The sequence below is a fragment of the Triturus cristatus genome, chromosome 6, assembly GCF_964204655.1.
Source record: "Triturus cristatus chromosome 6, aTriCri1.1, whole genome shotgun sequence".
In the NCBI taxonomy this organism is placed as follows: domain Eukaryota; kingdom Metazoa; phylum Chordata; class Amphibia; order Caudata; family Salamandridae; genus Triturus; species Triturus cristatus.
In genome coordinates this window covers 1656066438-1656086929 of record NC_140589.1, presented here as the reverse complement: position 1 = coordinate 1656086929, position 20492 = coordinate 1656066438, and positions in this window count along the sequence as shown.

Here is a 20492-nt window from a genome sequence, read left to right as displayed (position 1 = left end):
ACTGGATTCAAGGGGCCTACGGGGCGAGAAGGGGGTATTGAGGGAGAAGGAGATAACAAAATGGTCGGACCAGGCACATGGCGAAGTGAGGGGGGCCGAGATCGCTAGATTGGAGGTCCAGACCTGATCCAGTGTATGACCTCTGATATGGGTGGCAGTGTTAATGTGTTGGCAGCAGTTCAGGCTGCGCAGCAGATTGGAAAAAGCTGCCGAGCAGGCGCTTTCCTTCTCATCCTGGGGCCAGTAGTTGAAATCCCCAAGGGCTAGAATTTTGGAATTGTTAATAACTACCTGGGAGAGGAGATCACCGAACAGGGATGGAAAGTCTGGCATGGATAGAGGGGGACGGTAAACTAATACACAGATGAGGGAAGATGCAGAGGATTCCAATCTAACAATGAGACAATCAACCTGAGGGATGCATGATACGGTGAGGACGGAAAACCTAAAGGAGAGCTTGATGGTGGCTGCCACACCCCCTCCAGGTTTGCCGGAAGCCCGATTGCTTTGGAGAATATAATAACCAGGAGGGATGGCAGCCAGAATATCAGGGAAGGATCCGTCATGCAGCCAAGTTTCAGTGAGGAACAAGATATCGGGATTATCAGTGTCATGGAGGTGAAAGATTTCTGTCTGATGTTTTACAAGTGAGCGGGTGTTGAGATAACATACTTTAAGCTCAAAGCTGGGGAACGGGTGCAAAGAAGGGGAGTGAGAGGAGATTTGAGGGGGAGAGGAATCTATACAAGCATCCAACTCGGGGAAGGTGTTACGAGTACAGCCCAGGCCCAAGTGGTTGAGCTGCGAGCATATTGTAGGGGCCAGCGGCCATGAGGTGTGCAGATCGAGAAGGTCCGCAAAAGAGTACTGAGTGACGTGAGCGGAATGGGCAGGGTGACAGGCCCCGTGCCCCGTTCGGATGCGGACGGGCGCAGACGGGCTTGCCTTAGGCACGCCTTCGGCGCGCCATCGGCGCGCCCGCTGCGCTCGTCCGCTGCGCGTTCGATGGGTGCACATAATTTATGGACAGGTGGGGTGAGGGAGGGGGCGTGCCCAGCGCTCGTGGGCGTGTCCTGGGGAGTTCCAGGAAGTGGCGGCAAGACCGAATGCAGACCCGAGGCAGCGATGGATCCGCTGTGCGGGAGATGCGGGGTAAGCCAATCAAGTAATGAGTGCCCAGGGGGAGAGCGAAGTTGCACACAAACAGAATTCCAAACAATATATTTTAAAAATATGTCAGCGATAAAAGCTCCCGGCTTCCGCCTCAGGAGGTTGCTAGTACCTTGTTCATTTCTAACTCACTTTTGTAGTTGTTATCCAGATTTCAAATGACACACGCATACATTTCTCTCTTTCTCACATAGTACATGTAAAGCTCCGACTTCATCAAGAATGAAACCAGGAATGGCACAATTTGACTGTCGCTCCACACATAAATACATGTAAAGAACAAATCAGAATACTTCATTACTTCAACGACATTCCAAAACTTACCTCCATTGGTTAATTTTGAATTTTCCTTCCGAAAAGCTACTTATTATTCCGCGCCACATACAAGTCACAAGTTCAACGTATTTTATCACCACACTTTCTGGAACCTTCTACGACACCTGCAGGTTAACAGTTCATAATTTTTTTTTTTAACCTAACGATATACTTTTGCAACATTTTATCGAACCTTTAACGGCACGTGCACGTTAAAAGTTCACAGTAGGGGTCAGTAGTTCATCAGCTTTATTCCCAACTCCAGAAGCACCTCACCTTACGCCCCCAGTGCCATCAGACCCGTAGGAGTCAGTGCTTTCCACTTTCCAAATACCAAATTCATTTAATTCACACAAATTTACCTTCACCATCCCTATATAACACCCCCTAAGCACCATACACAAGTTACAATGTTCGAAACAAAAGTTCCTCCAGGTAGCTATAACTACACGCTGACAATACTTGCACAGATGTGGCACAGCAGCCAGAGCACATGACTTCACAGCATATGACACACAGTTTGGGTTCACGCTTTCATCCCCGAGTCCGGCAGCAGCTCAGCTTAGCAGCATGAGACTCTACACACCACCTCACATATTTTCTGTACCCCAGAACTTTCAGACCAGTACGGGTCAGTAGTTCATCCTAGTAGTTATAAACACATGCTGACACTACTTCCACAGCTGTACTGCTGCGGCCACGGCACATGACTTCACAGCATAAGACACACAATTTAGGCTCACGCTCTAATCCCCGTGTCCCGCACCACCTCACCTTAGCAGCATCACACTCTAGGCAATACCTCACTTAATTTTTGTAGCCTAGCACTTTCACACTGGTAGGTATGATTAGTTCACTTTGCACCCCCTCTATAGCACACCCTAAACACCCCACAGAGGTTACAGTGCTCCTACCCTCCTATTTCCCACTTGTTTTGCCCTTTTTTCCCCTTACTCGCTTCAACGGAATCACAAAATGGCGGCCAACCCTTCCTCCTTCCATGAGACTCTAGACAATACCTCACATATTTTCCGTACCCAGGACTTTCACCCCACTATGGGTCAGTAGTTCAATCTAGTAGGTATAAACGCATGCTGACACTACTTCCACAACTGTACTGCAGTGGCCAGGGCACATGACTTCACAGCATAAGACACACAGTGTGGGCTCACGCTTTAATCCTCGAGTCGTGCACAAGCTCACCTTAGAAACATCACACACTAGCCAATACCTCACTTAATTTTCGTAGCCTAGAACTTTCACACCGGTAGGTATGATTAGTTCACTTCGCACCCCCTCTATAGCACACCCTAAACACCCCACAAAGGTTACAGTGCTCCTACCCTCCTCTTTCCCACATTTTTTGCCCTTTTTCCCCCTTACTCGCTTCAACGGAATCACAAAATGGCAGCCAACACTTCCTAGTTGCAAACGCTCGCAGCGCTCGCAGTCAATCAGCAGCAAGCTCGTGCTCGTAACGCCTCAGCCAATCAGATGGCAGAATTCCCAAATATCAATATCTGTAAATTTTGATACTTCTCAAAAACTACTCAACTGATTTACACCAAATAAACAAAAGAGTGCTTTCTAGACCAAAACCCTTCTCCCTGCCAAATTTGGGGTAATTCCGTTTACCCGTTCGACCTGTAGCCTTGTCTAAAGATTCCTAAGGAAATTAACATTGAAAAAACAAGTTTTGAGACCCCCCTTTTTCTCAGCCCCCCCTTGATGAATCACCCCCAAACTTTCAACATAGGAGCTGATCCCAACAAAGAATTAGTTTAGAAAATGTCACGAAGATTCATCAATCGGCGCCAAAGTTATTGTGAATAGAATGTTGACATTTTCCTATAGTAACTAGGTCCTAACTATAACTACCTACTGGCGACCACCAGTAGGTTATATATATATATATATATATATATATATATATATCAAGGCTCGTTGGGGTGACCAAAGGGCAAGCAGCACTCGAACACGACACTCTTTTCCCCAGTAAAAGCATTTATTTGGTATGCTCAGCTTCGCTTCTCAGTCTATTAGCATACGACTGCCACCTGACGCGTTTCGTAGTTCACTTCCTCAGAGGCACCGCAGTCGAAGGAAGCAAGCCGGGCCACATCCTCCTTTTTAATCCAATCGTCCGCTGATATGCAGCTGCTCTGGATGAGACAAAACGCATCGATTAATGGGAGATGTAGTCCGTAATTACTTATCCATAGATGGTTGCTTCCTTAATAATTGCCAAGTTCATAGCTCTACATTGAGCCCCAAGGAGTGAAGCCGTGCTCAATCCACGCGCCGTGCTCCACATTGAGCCCCGTGCTTCGGAACTCGTGGCCCCCTTCACATGGGGTGGTGCTCGCTCAGCGGCTGGTCTGCCGCTTGTTACATCAAGGCTCGTTGGGGTGACCAAAGGGCAAGCAGCACTCGAACACGACACTCTTTTCCCCAGTAAAAGCATTTATTTGGTATGCTCAGCTTCGCTTCTCAGTCTATTAGCATACGACTGCCACCTGACGCGTTTCGTAGTTCACTTCCTCAGAGGCACCGCAGTCGAAGGAAGCAAGCCGGGCCACATCCTCCTTTTTAATTCAATCGTACGCTGATATGCAGCTGCTCTGGATGAGACAAAACGCATCGATTAATGGGAGATGTAGTCCATAATTACTTATCCATAGATGGTTGCTTCCTTAATAATTGCCAAGTTCATAGCTCTACATTGAGCCCCAAGGAGTGAAGCCGCGCTCAATCCACGCGCCGTGCTCCACATTGAGCCCTGTGCTTCGGAACTCGTGGCCCCCTTCACATGGGGTGGTGCTCGCTCAGCGGCTGGTCTGCCGCTAGTTACATCAAGGCTCGTTGGGGTGACCAAAGGGCAAGCAGCACTCGAACACGACACTCTTTTCCCCAGTAAAAGCATTTATTTGGTATGCTCAGCTTCGCTTCTCAGTCTATTAGCATACGACTGCCACCTGACGCGTTTCGTAGTTCACTTCCTCAGAGGCACAGCAGTCGAAGGAAGCAAGCCGGGCCACATCCTCCTTTTTAATCCAATCGTCCGCTGATATGCAGCTGCTCTGGATGAGACAAAACGCATCGATTATTGGGAGATGTAGTCCGTAATTACTTATCCATAGATGGTTGCTTCCTTAATAATTGCCAAGTTCATAGCTCTACATTGAGCCTCAAGGAGTGAAGCGACGCTCAATCCACGCGCCGTGCTCCACATTGAGCCCCGTGCTTCGGAACTCGTGGCCCCCTTCACATGGGGTGGTGCTCGCTCAGCGGCTGGTCTGCCGCTAGTTACATCAAGGCTCGTTGGGGTGACCAAAGGGCAAGCAGCACTCGAACACGACACTCTTCTCCCCAGTAAAAGCATTTATTTGGTATGCTCAGCTTCGCTTTTCAGTCTATTAGCATACGACTGCCACCTGACGCGTTTCGTAGTTCACTTCCTCAGAGGCACCGCAGTCGAAGGAAGCAAGCCGGGCCACATCCTCCTTTTTAATCCAATCGTCCGCGTTTTGTCTCATTGCGTTTTGTCTAATCCAGAGCAGCTGCATATCAGCGGACGATTGGATTAAAAAGGAGGATGTGGCCCGGCTAATCTGGAGATTAAGAAAGGAGGTGGTTGGCTGAAAGTGAGTCCGGGCTTTCATAAATGTTTTAAATGCAAGGCCTGTAAATATGGTAAAAATACACAACAGGTAGCCTCCCCTCTCCTCAATAGCCCCTGGAAATTGAGAAAACCTCTGAACTGTAAAAGTGATTTTGTTGTCTACATTTTAAAATGCTCTTGCCCTAAGATGTATGTGGGAAGTACCATTCATATGGTCCATGTACGTACCCTACAACATCTTAGGGCAATCGGTAATAATGACAAAAACTATGTAGTAGCACGTCCATAAAGGTAATACTAGTGAACTAGTGTACTTTGCTATTGATCAGATCCCTATAGACCAAAGAGGAGGAGATAGAGAAAGAAAATTACGGAAATTGGAGTCAAAATACATATTGATGTTCAATACGAAAAGTCCAAATGGCATGAATGTTGAGGAAGATCTCCATGTGCATCTGACATAGAAGTATCCATTAACCCCTTCGACGCTCATGACGGAACGGTTCCGTCATGAGCGTCGGTTGAGCTGTGCTCATGACGGAACCGTTCCGTCATGACCACGCCCGCGCAAGCAGCGCTCAGCACAGCGGGGGAATCCGCCCCGCATGGAAGGGGTTAAGTGAAATCGTAGCTTTTTTTAGCTTTAATTTTATAAATTTTAAATTGTTATTGAGTCACAGACGAATAGATAGATCTTTTTTACACATCATTTGTAATTAGTTGCTGGTATAAAGAGAATTTTATCATTTTGTGTTATCAGTAATGACAAGAGAGGACACACCAAATAATTGAAGTTTAGACTGTTTTAGGGCTAAGTACTGTAATGCACTTGCACCTTAGTATAGTTGCGGTTTTGCACACAGTAGGCACTGGCACTTTACTGAGCATTATTTTGCACGAGAACTGCACTGAATAAAGCACTAGCACTTTATAATATTCATTGTAAAGAAGACAGTTTAATACAAAGGGTGTGTACCATAAAAAAGTCATCTCAAATTTATATTCTCCTTTTCTCTTTCCGGCTTTGTTCATAATAAGGTCTGAACAGTGGATTGACAGGAAATAGCCACTACGTTGCACCTGATTGAAACAATGACTGATGAGTATTTGATGATAATGATGAGGCACTTGCCCAGGAATTCCTTATCAATTTTTGAAAAAAACCACTTCTCCTTTGAAAAATATGAGCATGAATCATATTACTTTGTATTGCTGTATAAACATTTTAAGCACTTATGTTTGAGATAACCTCGCTCCCGATCTCCCCTCTGAAAATAACTGTTTTTTGATATAACTGTAATATTTAATGAATTATGGGTTTTAAAATCCTTGAATGAAAAAGAATTTTAGGATTTTTAATGTATCAAAGGAGGAGGGAGTTTGGCACTATGCTATAAACAAAAATACTGTGTTAAATGTATCAGCATTACAGAAAACAAACGATAGTCTGTTTTCAGTGGTTACTGATGAAGTGGTCATGTGACTCTGGGACTTGTATTTAAATGAAATTGATTTGTGATGTTAAATTGTGTGAGCAAGGCAGTTGTGCCGAAACGCGTAGCAAGAAGACGAATAAAACCCCAGCCGGATGGCTAAAAGCATCTCCTGTGTCGGTGTCCGATTTTATGGAAGTCGGGTTTGGTTGTGATATATATATATATATATATATATATATATATATATATATATATATATATATATATATATATATATATATATATATATATTTCCAAAGGCAGCCCCAATCCACTTCAGCTCCAGACGAGGCAAGGAAACAGCAGTACAACCAGGCACCAGTACTTTGTGAGTTGTTTTTATTTTTGTGTAATTATCACCATTGGTGTGGACATGAGATCAACACGTTTCAGCCGTAGCCTTCAACATGGTCATAGAGTTCAAACATGCAAACAGTACTTTTAAAGGCACCCACCCCTCTAAAACACCATCATTAAAAACAATGTATAGATTGCTGTATATTCAAATCAAATATATATACGGCTGCCACTAAGCAGTTATAGTTTGCTCAGTGTTTCCATAGGAAATTTGTTTTTTATGTTGCTAATACTTTTGGCACAGCTTGACAAATTTCCACAAAACTTTCCAAAAATGTGCTCTTTTTTTGACTAGTTTCTGGTTGATCTGTAAAGCGCGGGTAGAGTAAAAAAGGGGGTCGCAAAACGCAAAATATGCAAGCATTTTCCATAGGGTTATTTAGGGAGCGCTACAGCAAAAACTGTTGAATGGAATTACACCAAGGAAGCTAGATCTTGGTCTGCTGATTGTGCTGTTTGTGATTTGGTGTAAATCTGTTCAGTAGTTTTTTTAAGTTTAAAATTATTTGTATATCTGGAGGGTTTGGTCCAGAAGAGTCTCTTGAGAGAAAATTTACACAATTTGAGAAAAATGTTGCTGGCAGCAATTAGAGGACTCAGGGACTTAGAGCCTGATTCAGAACTTGGAGGGACTCCCATCGTCCCTCTGCGGTGGCATATCCAAGTACTCCGCCAAGGTAACGGTTTCCCGTCTGCCGTATTTAGATATGTGCTGGTTGAACCGCCGTTCACATCAACAGACTGTTTCCCATAGCGTAAGCGGCACACCGTCATCAAGGCGGAAGACTCCTCTGCTGGCTAACAGTACTTCGTCACCGTCAGGTTGGCGGGTTTGCAACAAGCCTATTTAGATCTCCCTGTTGTGCTGCCGTTCTCCTAGTGGTGGTTTGCTGATGGAGTGAGTCACTGGTGGAGTGGAAACTGGTAAGTGCTACTGATTTATGTGCCAATACACATATGAACATATATGTTGTGTTTGCTTCTAAAATATATGTAGGTATAGTGTTATGCCCCGTTTCTTACATATTGCATAGCACACAAACAGCACACACACACTACGGAATGCACACCAACAGGCACCACAAGCACAACACCCACAACCACCACAACAACAACAAATGTTTTTTAAGTGTCAATACAGGTGTGTTCATTTTACCTTGATAAGCTGTACACTACTTCATTATACAATAAAAAAGGCATGTAATAGCAATGTTAAAATACACAAGACTAAAGCAATTGTCAACACACTATTCATACTATGACAATTGTAAAAGGAAGCTTACCTTAGATCCCAGGGACAATGGAGTTGATAAGCTGTGAGATCATGTAGTAGCAGCAAAGGGAGGACCCGGACAATGGGGTTCGAGATGGAAACGGAAGTTGGAAACAAAAAAAAGGGTACATTTATACCTCATTTTCTTCAATTCCACCAATTCAAAGTTGGAGGTATTCCTGCAACAGTTTCCTTGATGGAAAGGCACATTGTGATTGGCCCAGCTGTAATTTTGGCTGGACTCCCGCCAACTGCCACATCTGACTATGACTCGGTCAATGCAGCTGAAAATTCTTGGCAGATTCACCAGCACTTGGGCGGTCTTTTGTCCATGGACCAGCTATCATCTAAATAGAGCGAGCGGACTGCTAAGTAGGTGGGCGGTGAAGCCATCAAAAAAGTGACGGCGGGACTAGATCCACCAAGATCTCAATCAGGCCCAGAGTTTCCAGTCCTGGATTAAAACAAAACGATATAAGGGGGCAGGGTAGGAATACCCTGCCCATCTTGGCCCGGGGAGGGAGGGGATACAGAGGGACTCCCCATGGGGCCAAAATTGAAGAAAAATTGGCAATTATTGCCACAATCACAAGGGACTCCCGTGATATTGCAGCAAAAAAAGAAATGGCGGCCCAGGACTGCATTCTTTAATTAAGGGAGAGGGTGTGTGGCTCCCCTCCCCAGCCATATTCGGCACTGGGGACCACATACCCTGGGCCCAAATCAGTTGGGAGCAGACTTGAGATCTGTTTCCCTGCCCACACTAATGCAGGCACTGAAACAAAACAACCGCGTGGAGGCAGCAAAACATAAATTGTAGCTACTTCCTTCAGGCAGGAGCAATGCCGGCTCCAACACAACAGAGGTCCTGGGGCTCCCCTGTGGCCCCCAACGTGTGCTTGGTGATGCACCAGGTGATCACTCGGGCACCCACCTATTACTGATGCATGCCCCAGGCACTGGGGCCCATGGGGCCAAAATAGGCAGCACAGTCCCCTCCCCTTTAATGCACATTTAGTCCCTGGGGATGGGCTCCACAGGGCCTAAAATTGGCTCAGGGAGTGGGCCGCACACGCCCCTCCCCTTAATCAGTAAATTGTACCCCATGGAATGGGCTCCCCGGGGCAGCACCCCCTCTTCTTATTAAAAAGATTGGGCCCCAGGGGATGGGTTCCCTGGGGATGAAAACTGCTTAAGGAGGCGGGCTGTTTGCAACCTTCCCTTAAATATATCTGGCCCGGGTGAGGGGGGCCACATGCCCCACCCCTCTTTTAATTGGATTTGGCCCTGAGGGATGGGGTTCCCGGTGCCTGATAAGGTTGGGGAGGGAGGACTGTGCAGCTGTCTTCCGTGGGTCCCCCGGAGCCTATGAAGGCTTGGGGAGGGAGTCCACATGGCCCCCTCCCCTTTTTAATGGCTTGGCCTGGGAGATGAGGTCCCCGGGCCATTTAAGGCTTGAAGTCCAATCCTACATTTTGCATGCCAAAGGCTGTGCGCAGTGTGGTGTTCACCACCCGTGGGGGGTTTGGAAGCAGGATCTAGCTGCAAGACATACCCTTCAGTGAATCCCACGCCTCACAAAGCCAAAGGCAGTATACAGCATGGGGTTGGCTGCCTCAAGGTGGCTGCATGTGGGGAGTTGAACACCGCGAGTACCTGTGGCTAACCCTACTCTGCATGTGACAAAAAGCTGTGTACTGCGTTCAGTTGGATATCTGTGGTGGGAGCAGTTGGCCACAGTGCCTGGCCTTAGGCCTTGCCCAATTGCTAACTCCTTGCTGTGCGTGGCCGAAGGCCGGGCGTAGAATGGGTTTGGCTGCCTGTGTGGGGTTTGTCACAGGGCCAGGCCACAGGCCAGGCCCTTCGATGTGTGTGGTGGGGGGTTGGCTTTACGTATAGTAATAAAATATTACTTTACATTCATTTGAGATGTCATAAATGATGTGACAAAACATGTCATGAGTGATGTAGAATGTGAGCTCAAAAGCAGTGCTTGGTGGGGTGCACAGGTTATAGTTAACTCTTCTAATTATAACTGGTGAATTTCTGTGTTTTCTTTTAGTTCAAAACGTTAAGGTTGTCATTGACATATTCACCTAACCATATTGTTACCTTAACCTTTATTTTTTTAAGGGAATATATATATTTACATATATAGATATAATATGTATGTGATTTGGTATAAATTCATTCAGTAGTGGTTGAGAAATTAAGGTTCCAAATGTATAGCTATGTCAGGCTGCCGTAGTACAGCGGGACTGGCAGAGCAAAAGAAAAGATCTGATTGTCTGCCTCGCATCAACAAACAGGTTTTGAGACCGCGGCCGCAAAACACTTGCAGTTAAGCCACTCGCAAACGGGAAGTGGTGCCCAGGGATCACTGCCAGCTCTTAAAAAATGAAACAGAAATGTTTTCTTTTTCTTTTTTGAATGCATCCCGTTTTCCGTTAGGGAAAAACAGGCTGCATTTTAAAACAAAACTGCTTTATTAAAAAAGCACTCACAGACAAGGTGGTCTGCTGACCCCAGTAGGCCACCATCCCCGTGAGTGCTGGCCATTTGTAATGGGGTCGCAAATAGCACCTGCCTCATGAATATTAATGAGGCAGGCAATTTGCGAACCCATTAGGAATTGCTAACAGTGTCTGAGAAACTGTTGTAAATTGCATTTTGCGAGTCACAAATTGCGAGTCGCAAAGCGACGCAATTTGCGAGTCGCAAAATGTAAGGGTCGTACATCTGGCGCTAGGACTTTGGCACTGAGTCTCCTTCTACTGATTTTTTTAAAACAATTAACATATAGGTAGACATGATAGGGTACCATGGCCCCGCTGGGCCTTGTGGAGGGACCACCTGGGGCCAAAACCCTTTTTTTTTTGTAGAGAACTGCAGCAAAATAATAATAATAAAAATATTATGTTTTCAATTTAAGTCCCCCAGAGGTGGGCACCGCATCATGATTTGAAGGCAACTTGTGTGCACGGCCCCTGGCCCAATCCATATAATGGCCTCAGGAGCCCATCTGCTACGGCCTGAATCCAGGCAGTGTCCCAGGAACCCCATCCCTCAGGACACTGTGTCTTTCCCTGACCGGAGAGCGTGGGCAGGGAACAGAAATAGAGCTTCCCACCTGCGCTCCCCTGCACAGGGAACAAAGATTTCTCAAAAAAATTCTAAAGTCACCAGTTATAGTTAATTGAAGTTACCATAACTCATGCAGCGCCAGGCGTGGCTTATTACAGTGTATAATACTCACTCATGACCTGTTCTATGACATCTCTGATCACATTAATGCAACATCTGAAATGACCTCATTGATGACAAAACTGCATGGCGCGGGCACGAGTTACAGTTACTATTTATAACTGGTTAATTGTTTTAGTTAAAAATGTAACATTTTTACTGACATCTTTACCTAAGCATAACTTCACTTTAACCTTTGTTTTTTTCAGTAAATTTCTAATGTTTTTTTTAATTTAAAGTGACATATTATTGGTATAACCTAACTATAACATCACTTTAACCTTTTGTTTCCAGTGAATATATAGGTATAGGAATTCCTCTGATTTATGTGTGCTAATAACTTTGCCACCGTTTGAATTTTCACAAAACTTTGCAGACCCATGATTACTTTTTCTACATTGCCAGACGATGCACAGTTCTGCGGTGATTCGTCAAGGGGGGGGGGAATGAATAAAGGCAGGCCCCAAAATGTGTTTATCCACCAATGCATTTCCATATGCCTTTTCTACCGATGTAGTGCCAAAATGCTACGAAACCGTTCCTCACAGGAGGTAGCCTGATAGGCACAGTGGCCTTCACCCGAGAGGAAGGACCGGATCCAGGGGCTAAAGAGCCAGACTTTTGTCGAGCCACTGCCAGACAAATTCTCTGAGGCGCATATATGTATTCATTACAGTAAAAATACCCTTGGACCAGCATCCCCAAGAAATGCATATTTGCTGTAACAAAGTACCCTACAAATGCAATTTCAATTTCAAATGTAAACCCGCCCCAAGAAAATGAACTTTCACGTCCTATCACCCCTACTTCTACACTAGAAAATGTGCAATCATATCAATACATGACCATCTGGAGAGTACCCACAGATGAAGGAGTCCAGTAGACATGTAAGGAGAAAACAATCCATCATAAGGAGAAAACAATCCATCATATGGAAAATATGGGTACGCTGGTGCTTGGAGAGGGACCTTGATCCTGTGGACCTGGTTCATTTTCTTTTCTCTTTCTATTTTAATGTAATCCTCCAAGGTTTCTCTTACTTGTTTCTTCATTTCAAACTCTATTCATTTTTTTTAACTATCTCCTCATTCACCCTACTACCTGATATTTAAATATCACAGCTCAAATCTCTGTCCATCTCTTTGAACGCAAAAATATCCTTCCTAACTACTCCTCTGACATCTCTTTAAGCCAGCTCCCTTTCACAAAGAACATACAAACAAAAACTCTTATACTAAACACTCAAACATGAAACAAAAAGGTATGACGTATCTGTTTCAGGAGCAGCAATTAAAAAAGGAAGAATGTTGGGGGGGGGGAGGGATATTTATGGACTAGTGTGTTCCAGTTCTAGTGTTTTTTAACTATTGTGAAGTCTTTAAAGGTGCTGCTGCAGTGGCAATAAAAGATATTATGCATCATGGTAGCCTCCGGTCTTGTAATGAAATTCATATTTCTTCATGGAAAATACAATATGGCATGTAACCATCATATGCCTAAACAAATGTAGACACAATGCCCATTCAAACAGAACCATTTCGTTCTGCGTGGTAGTTTATAGCTCACTCTATTTCAGAGGCATGTGCTGTAACGATTGCAATATATTTCAGACAGGAACTGTGTATTCGGCAATATAGAAGGTATTTGTTCATTTAATAAGATTACGTTCACCATTCCTGTTTCCCAGGTGGATTTTTAAACGGGAGACCTTTCATGTCGAAATTTCGGCCCTATAAATGGCACCTTCTGAAAGCAAGGCACTTGACAAAATGAATATAACACATCACAAAGAGTATATTGAGTATTAAAACACATGTGATACATTGCAGAATTAATATAACATGTACTAAAATAAATATGATGTATGCCTAAATGATGATGCACCTTAGTGAATAATCATAATAATGCATATGCTCAATCAAGTAAGACATACTCTGAAAAATATATCAACCAAACCAAATTAAATACAACCCACGCACATTAGACTATAGTGAACCCTGAAATTAATATGATACACATTAAAAAGAATATGAAATGTGATTAAATGGCATGTGTGGAGAACAATTAATTACAAGCGTTCGAATGAATGACTTGGTGAAATGTATATAAGACCCACTGAAACTAATATGGCACATTAAAAATGAATATATTGATTTAAATATAAAACTCGTTGAAAATAATGATTTGCCATGAAATGAAGATTGTATGCCTTCTGGTGAATATGACTGGTGTTGAAATGAGTGATAAATATTTAAGGCAGTATAACATGTTTTTAAAATGAAAATGACACAGTTGGAAAGGAATATGACAATGTAATGAATGCAAGAAATGCTGAAAGGAATATGAGATGCGTTCGGATGAATTGTGACCTATGTTCGGATGAATTGTGACCTATGTAAAAAGAATGTGGCGCGTGTTGCAGTAATACGGCGTCCATTTAGCAATGAATATGAAACTGTGAAATAAATGAGAAGGTTGAAATCGTTTAAATGTTGAAATGAAGGACTCCCTTTGAAATCAACAACCCATACTGTGATACGCCTAACATGAATTTGGCATGCGTTGAAATCAGTGTGATATACATTGAAAAAATTATGAGAGACTTTTAAATGTACCTCACGCATTTTGAAAATAATATGACCCCCACTGAATTGACAGGGCGTAAAAATAAAATGGCCTTCCGATAATTAATGTGATGTTAATTGAGAATGAATATGGATTGGCAAGAATATAGCACATCATTGAGTGAATGTGGTATATATTGAAGTGAATATGGCGCATTGATTTACATATGTGGAACTATGACATGTTAAAATATGCTAGGTCTGATGGCACAGTGTATTAATACATACAGTGCAGATATCCGTGTTTGACCTCATGATCACACGTTTAAATCCTAGTGGGCTTTGTTCCAGCGCAGGACCGGGAAAAGGGGGCAAGTTTTCAAATATCCTCTCTGCGTCGCAGACCCAACGTCACACTAGCTCATTCACACACGCAGTCATTGGTGGGGCCCATAACACCGACACTCATACATCTCTCGCTCTCGAGTCTGCACACAGGAGGGATGAGTAATTCAAGCGCTGGACATGTGGGGGGAACACCTTATAACCTATAGGGAGAGAAAAGTTATTTTACAAAATATACATTAACATCTGTCGCCTATAGATTCCTAATCCTAACATCAAGACACTCCACCCACTTGGTCGACGGACCAATTAGTTGGATTGGTTGATGGTGATTTAGAACCAGCTAAAACACATTTAAGACTCAGAATCCTTCTTTCCCTTGATGATAAACCACAAACTCATATTTCTTGTTAATCAATATTTGTTTATCTAATTTTTCATAATGATTTATATTTGCATTTGTCTCGTCAAAGTTTAGAATTTCTAGATCAATTCAAGTAAATCGCAGAACATCATATTTAACTAATCTGGCTATTTGGAGTCCTCTAATTCATTGGCTCTGCATAACCAAATTTGTCGTAAATTGTCCGAATAAGTCAGGCCAAAGCACAAAGTCCTCTACTCAGCACGTTACAGTCCCCAATTTTATCAAAGGACCAGAAATCGTGCAAGCATCTATCAAAGCCCGTGGATTTGGAAAATGTTTGCAGTCATCAAGCGGTCGGGCAACATCGTGACCATCAGAAAAGCGGCAACAACGACGAAGGTGTGTAATGATCAAGTAGCAGAAGTAGTGTCCCTCTCTATTCTACTACCCTTTTTATAATAATATCAGGTTAAAGAAGATACATTTTAAGGCTTAGGACAGTCGTGATTGGCTGGTTGGGATCGTCCGATTCTTATTCCCAGATTCTCAGTACAGTTTGAGGGGTGAGGTCACTTGTCAGCCAAAGTGTCGGCTTGTTCCGGTTTACTGTAAGGTTGATTGTTCACCTATCTTGGCGAACCACCAAATTCATATCCTTGACCGGGAGCATGATGAGCAAAGGTCGCTAAGAGGTTCAGGTTACTGTTCGCACTTGCGCAGTTCACTCCGCGCCTCACGAGACAGTGGCCTCTTCTGCATGCAATGTCAGCGGCCATATTGGATTAGGCCCAGATGTCAACTTAAGCGAAACAAACACAAAAGAATAATTAATACATAGAAAGGGTGATTCTAATGTTAACCCCTTACTAATCCCTCTATGTGCTTGTATTTATCTAGCATATAGCGACATTTAAAGCCATTATATTAACCTTTTTCGATCCTCCTCGATGATGCAACATCACAAAGCAACATATATCATGCAGTATTCTATTACCACATATACTATTCAATAATATTCGTACAGATTTTAGTTATAAAGTTATTTAGCCATGCAAATAGCAAATCCCATGTGTAGTTTAAGTTTTAATAATGTTGATTAGTACACATGCAATACTCGTTTAATAATATTATCGTTAATAGATTATATCATTAATATTTTCATGCAAGAATAGAGGAGGTATACAAAATTTTGCACTACCTGCTCCATCAGCTTACACAGCCTTTTGCGCTTCTGAGGTAAAATAACTACCATGGGATTGGGTAAAAATAGTCATCACTTATTCAGCACCAAGGTACTCATCAAGGTGAATGTGCACTTTACAAATAAACGCATGTTAAAAGGAATGACATCCATTGAAATTATTCTAATGTGCTTTGAAAGAAATCTGACATACTTTGAAATTAATGACACTTGCTGAAATTAATCTTACCTACTTTAAAATGAATGACTTGCATTGAAATGAATAGGACACCTTGTGAGATAAAAATAGCATGGGTGGAAATGACTAACATGCATTGACATAACTGTAATGGGTTTGTTAAACCTGACAGCCTTAGGGTGGTCTTCCCCACAACTTTCTCCCTACCTCCTCCCCTTTTTCTGACCTCGCTTTTGCTGGTGTTAGCACCCTGCACACTTTACCACTGCTAACCAGTACTAAAGTGCTTGTGCTCTCTCCCCTAAACATGCTAATATTGGTTCATCCACAATTGGCATATTCAATTTATTTACATGCCTAGGAAAATGGCACTTCCTGTACCCATGACATGTAAATTAAAAGCTACTAGTGGGCCTGCAGCACTGATTGTGCCACCCATTTAAGTAGCCCTTTAAGAATGTCTCAGGCCTGCCATTGCAGAGCCTGTGTATGCAGTGTACACTGCCATGTTGACCTGGAAAAATAAACCTTTTGCCAGGCACAAACCTTCCATTTGTATACATACATGCCACCCCTAAGGTAGGCCCTGAACAACCTAGAGGGTAGAGTGCAATGTATTTAAAAGGCAGGTCATGTACCTGGAAGTCTTGCATGTCCTGGTAGTGGAAAGGCCTTAAATGCGTTTTTCACTACAGCAAGGCTAATAGCTTCCATAGGATAACATCGGTATTACCTTATTACATTTTATAAGTGTAATTCCCAAATGGGAAGATATCACTCATTCAAGTTTGGTGTCTCTGGAATCTTAGTTTAAAATCTTAACTTATGGTTTAGTCGGATTTTAAATTACAATTCTGAAAATGACACTTTTGGAAGGCTGACATTTTCTTGCTTTAGCCATTTGGTTACTTAAGCCGGTCTTTGATCTAATGCCTGGGTGTTTGCAGTTGGGCTTTGTGTATTCCTCCTAGACAGCCACACACAATGGGAGTTTAGGTGTAACTTGATGGGTCATCCTGGCAGGATGGGAGGGAGGAGCTGGGCACAGCCTCACTTGCGCCTGAGTAGGATGTGTCCTATCTGCATACAAAGGGCTTCATATCCCCCTGTAGTTAGTCTGGAGCCAGGGCAGGAAGGGGGGACCTCTATGCTCTTCAAAGACAACTCTTTGAAGTCTCCCCCACTTCAAAGGCACCACTGGGTATAAGTACTGGACGTCAGACACCACCACTTCAGTATGCTTCTGGACCTGAGGGTACTCTGCCAGGAAGAAGGACCTCTGTGCTGCTGAAGGACTGCTACTCTGCTGGACTGTACCCTGCTGGACTCCTGCTTTGCTGATCTGCTCCTCTTGCCTGCGTGAGAAGGACTTGAACTGCATCACTTGCCCCCCCCCCTGAACCCAGAGTGACTCCAAGGGCTAGCTGGCTGGCTTCCTGATCTGAAACCTCAGGAACACAACAGGTTTACAACCCCTGCATCAACACACTGCTATCTGTGAGTCAACGCTACCAACTTGAAAGTGGGTCTAAGGTGCTTGCCAGTGGATCTGATGCATCTTCTCTGTTGTGTGAGGCTTCCATGAGCAGAACCGATGCATCGCCACAGCTGCGTGGATTGGATTCGTCACAAAAAACTTGCATTGCTGCCGCCTCCCGCATCTTGGGACCAAAGCATTGCCTTCAGAGCCACCACTGTGTGACGCTTCACCCGGCGCAAGCTTATTATATCCCTTCTTGATGGTAGTCTCGACGATGACGCTGAAACTCTGCATCGCAGCTTCACTGCTCATCAGAATCACACATCGCCTCTGCTGCGCCTCACCTTCTTGACACCGGATTTCACATTGCAAGCCCTGTTGACAGGATTCTCTGTGTCGATGTCACAGAACATTGCACCGCAGTCTCATCACATCTCGGAACCGATGTATTGCCTCTGCTGCGTGACCCATCTTTGACTCGGATCCGCACAACTCTCTGCAACCAGGATTTTATGTACTTTGTTAGGTGTGCCTAACTGGGTCTCTGTAGTCAGCACATGCTCGACCTGAACTTGTGATTTTGTCCCGGTCAGTGCGACTAGATTTCCCCAACAGCGATTTGTGCTTTTAGGAACTATTTTTCACTATAAACTTTAAAAATCAATATCTCCAGCTCTACTAATTGGATTTGTGTGGTTATGTTCTTGTTTTATTTATTAAAATCAGAGCTATTTTTCTAACTTGGTGTGTAACCTTTTGCGTGGTGTTTTCAGTTTTACTGTTTCAACTGTTTCACAAATACTTTACACACAGCCTCTAAGGTTAAGCCTGACTGCTCTGTGCCAAGATACCAGAGGGTGAGCAGAGGTTAATTTAGGGTTTGAATGCCTCTTACCCTGACTAGGACTATGGTTGCTGCTTGACCAGGGCTGGATATAGTGTGGATTTACACTCAGTGGCTAGATATAGTTGCCCCATCACAGCAGAAACTAATAAGGATTTTCACATTATAGGTAAGAGACTTATCTTTTTCTATTATATTGAGACCCTCTCGTGTTCTACATTACATGGACATTATTTTACATTTTATTTAGATCCTGGCCACAGTGGAAAGGGATTTTGTATATACACTGACCCCGCAATTGATAAATGGTTACAGAGGGATGATCTAGTTGATACAATTTAATGACCTAAGGTGAGATTATTATGTGGATATTCATGATCGGACTAAGGAGGGACATTGTCTAACGTGAATATTAGCATTAACATTGGTTATTATTATCATGCAAAACACAAAATACTGGTGATTTTGCAAGTGCTTGCCGGGACAGAAGTATAACCGGCGTGGAGGTAGGCTTTTTCTATTAGTTTATATTTACAGAGTTTATGTTTAAGATCTAATTATTTGGATATAATACATGAACTGAATTTAATGATCCTATTATATAGGCTTTAACAAGCTGTCCTACAGGAAGACAGGTATGCGACACAGGTTTTTGTGTGCTACTAATTGGAAGCACTATTTCACACACTGTAGGGATTATTGATTGGTCCACAGGGTGGGTGTGCCTGTCCACTCATTAATAAGTGGTGATAAATGGATATACTGCGTCGCTTCCTACCTCACTTCACCATGATGTGATTGTTGTAAGTCATATTATGTATAAATAAATATACATGTATTTTCATTTTTATGTACACGTAGAGTTGAGCTTAAGTTGTGCCGCCTCATAAATCATTTGATTTGTTTCTCACAAAGCACCCTATAACATATAGTCATATGGATGGTTTTGGTTTCCGCTTTACACGTGTACACTACAGTTAAGTTGATATTATTTTCCAGCCCTGATGAAGTTGTAGGGAACACCCTAGACGACAAAACACGTGTTGGCTGGACAACAAAAAGAAGAGAATGAAGACTAAGAAAATCTAGTAATGGAATGTGTTACAATGTTGAGCTAATTTTGATGTATCTGAACCAAGTGTGTGCTCTGGTTGTGAGTTTACATTTGAGAGAGATCACTAATGGTCGCATTTAAGGAGGTTGGGTGATTCCCCCTTCCCTGGAGCACCCCGTCTATATATAATATGTGTATTTGACATTCCCGTAAAGAGTGAGTGCCAGGCCCACCTGGTGTGTCATCACCCTCAGTATATCAAACAACATAACTTAACATAACAAAGGGCTTGGGGTGGGTGCACACTGGGAAGAAGTAGCATGTATACCTGGGTAGTCAGAGGATTTTGGGCAGTGTACATGAACACACAGCATGAAAGTCTTGATACATATCAATGGGTATTGTGAGAAGGCGTGGAAAGTGAGGAATGTGTGGTTTATAGACCGACTGTGAAGACTAGGCACATGAGAATGTACTCTGAGGGGTTGACACTTGTAACACGCGAGGGTATGGGGGCATTTACAGACAGTGAGAAGTTCAAGGCTTGTGGATGAGCAAAGGGGGTGCTTGTGGCGCATTGACATGCACAGGGAGGAGCCGGAGAACATGGGCATACAGTGAGAGGAGCTTGGGATCTATAGGCACATACACAAGCTGCGTTTGGACCTTAAAGAGAATGCATATCCTTATATGAAAGAATGGCAGGTAAAGGGATGCTAAGGTTATGATACAATAATATGTCCTAATATATAAATGAGTACATAATCTCCACTCGAAATAGTGATATTATTTTGAACTAAGACACTATAACAACCCCCTCCGCAGGCAATAACCTTTGCTTGCCACAGAACCCACAGAGCACCGCAATGTCCTGCTCCCCAGAGAGCAAAATGGTGTTTGTTGAGCCCCGAATCTACAGGCCTATCCCCGTGAATGAAGATTGCTCACTCTGTCTCCACAAAGCTCTTGGAAGTTGTTGTAAAAGTTTGTGAACCTGGTGAGCC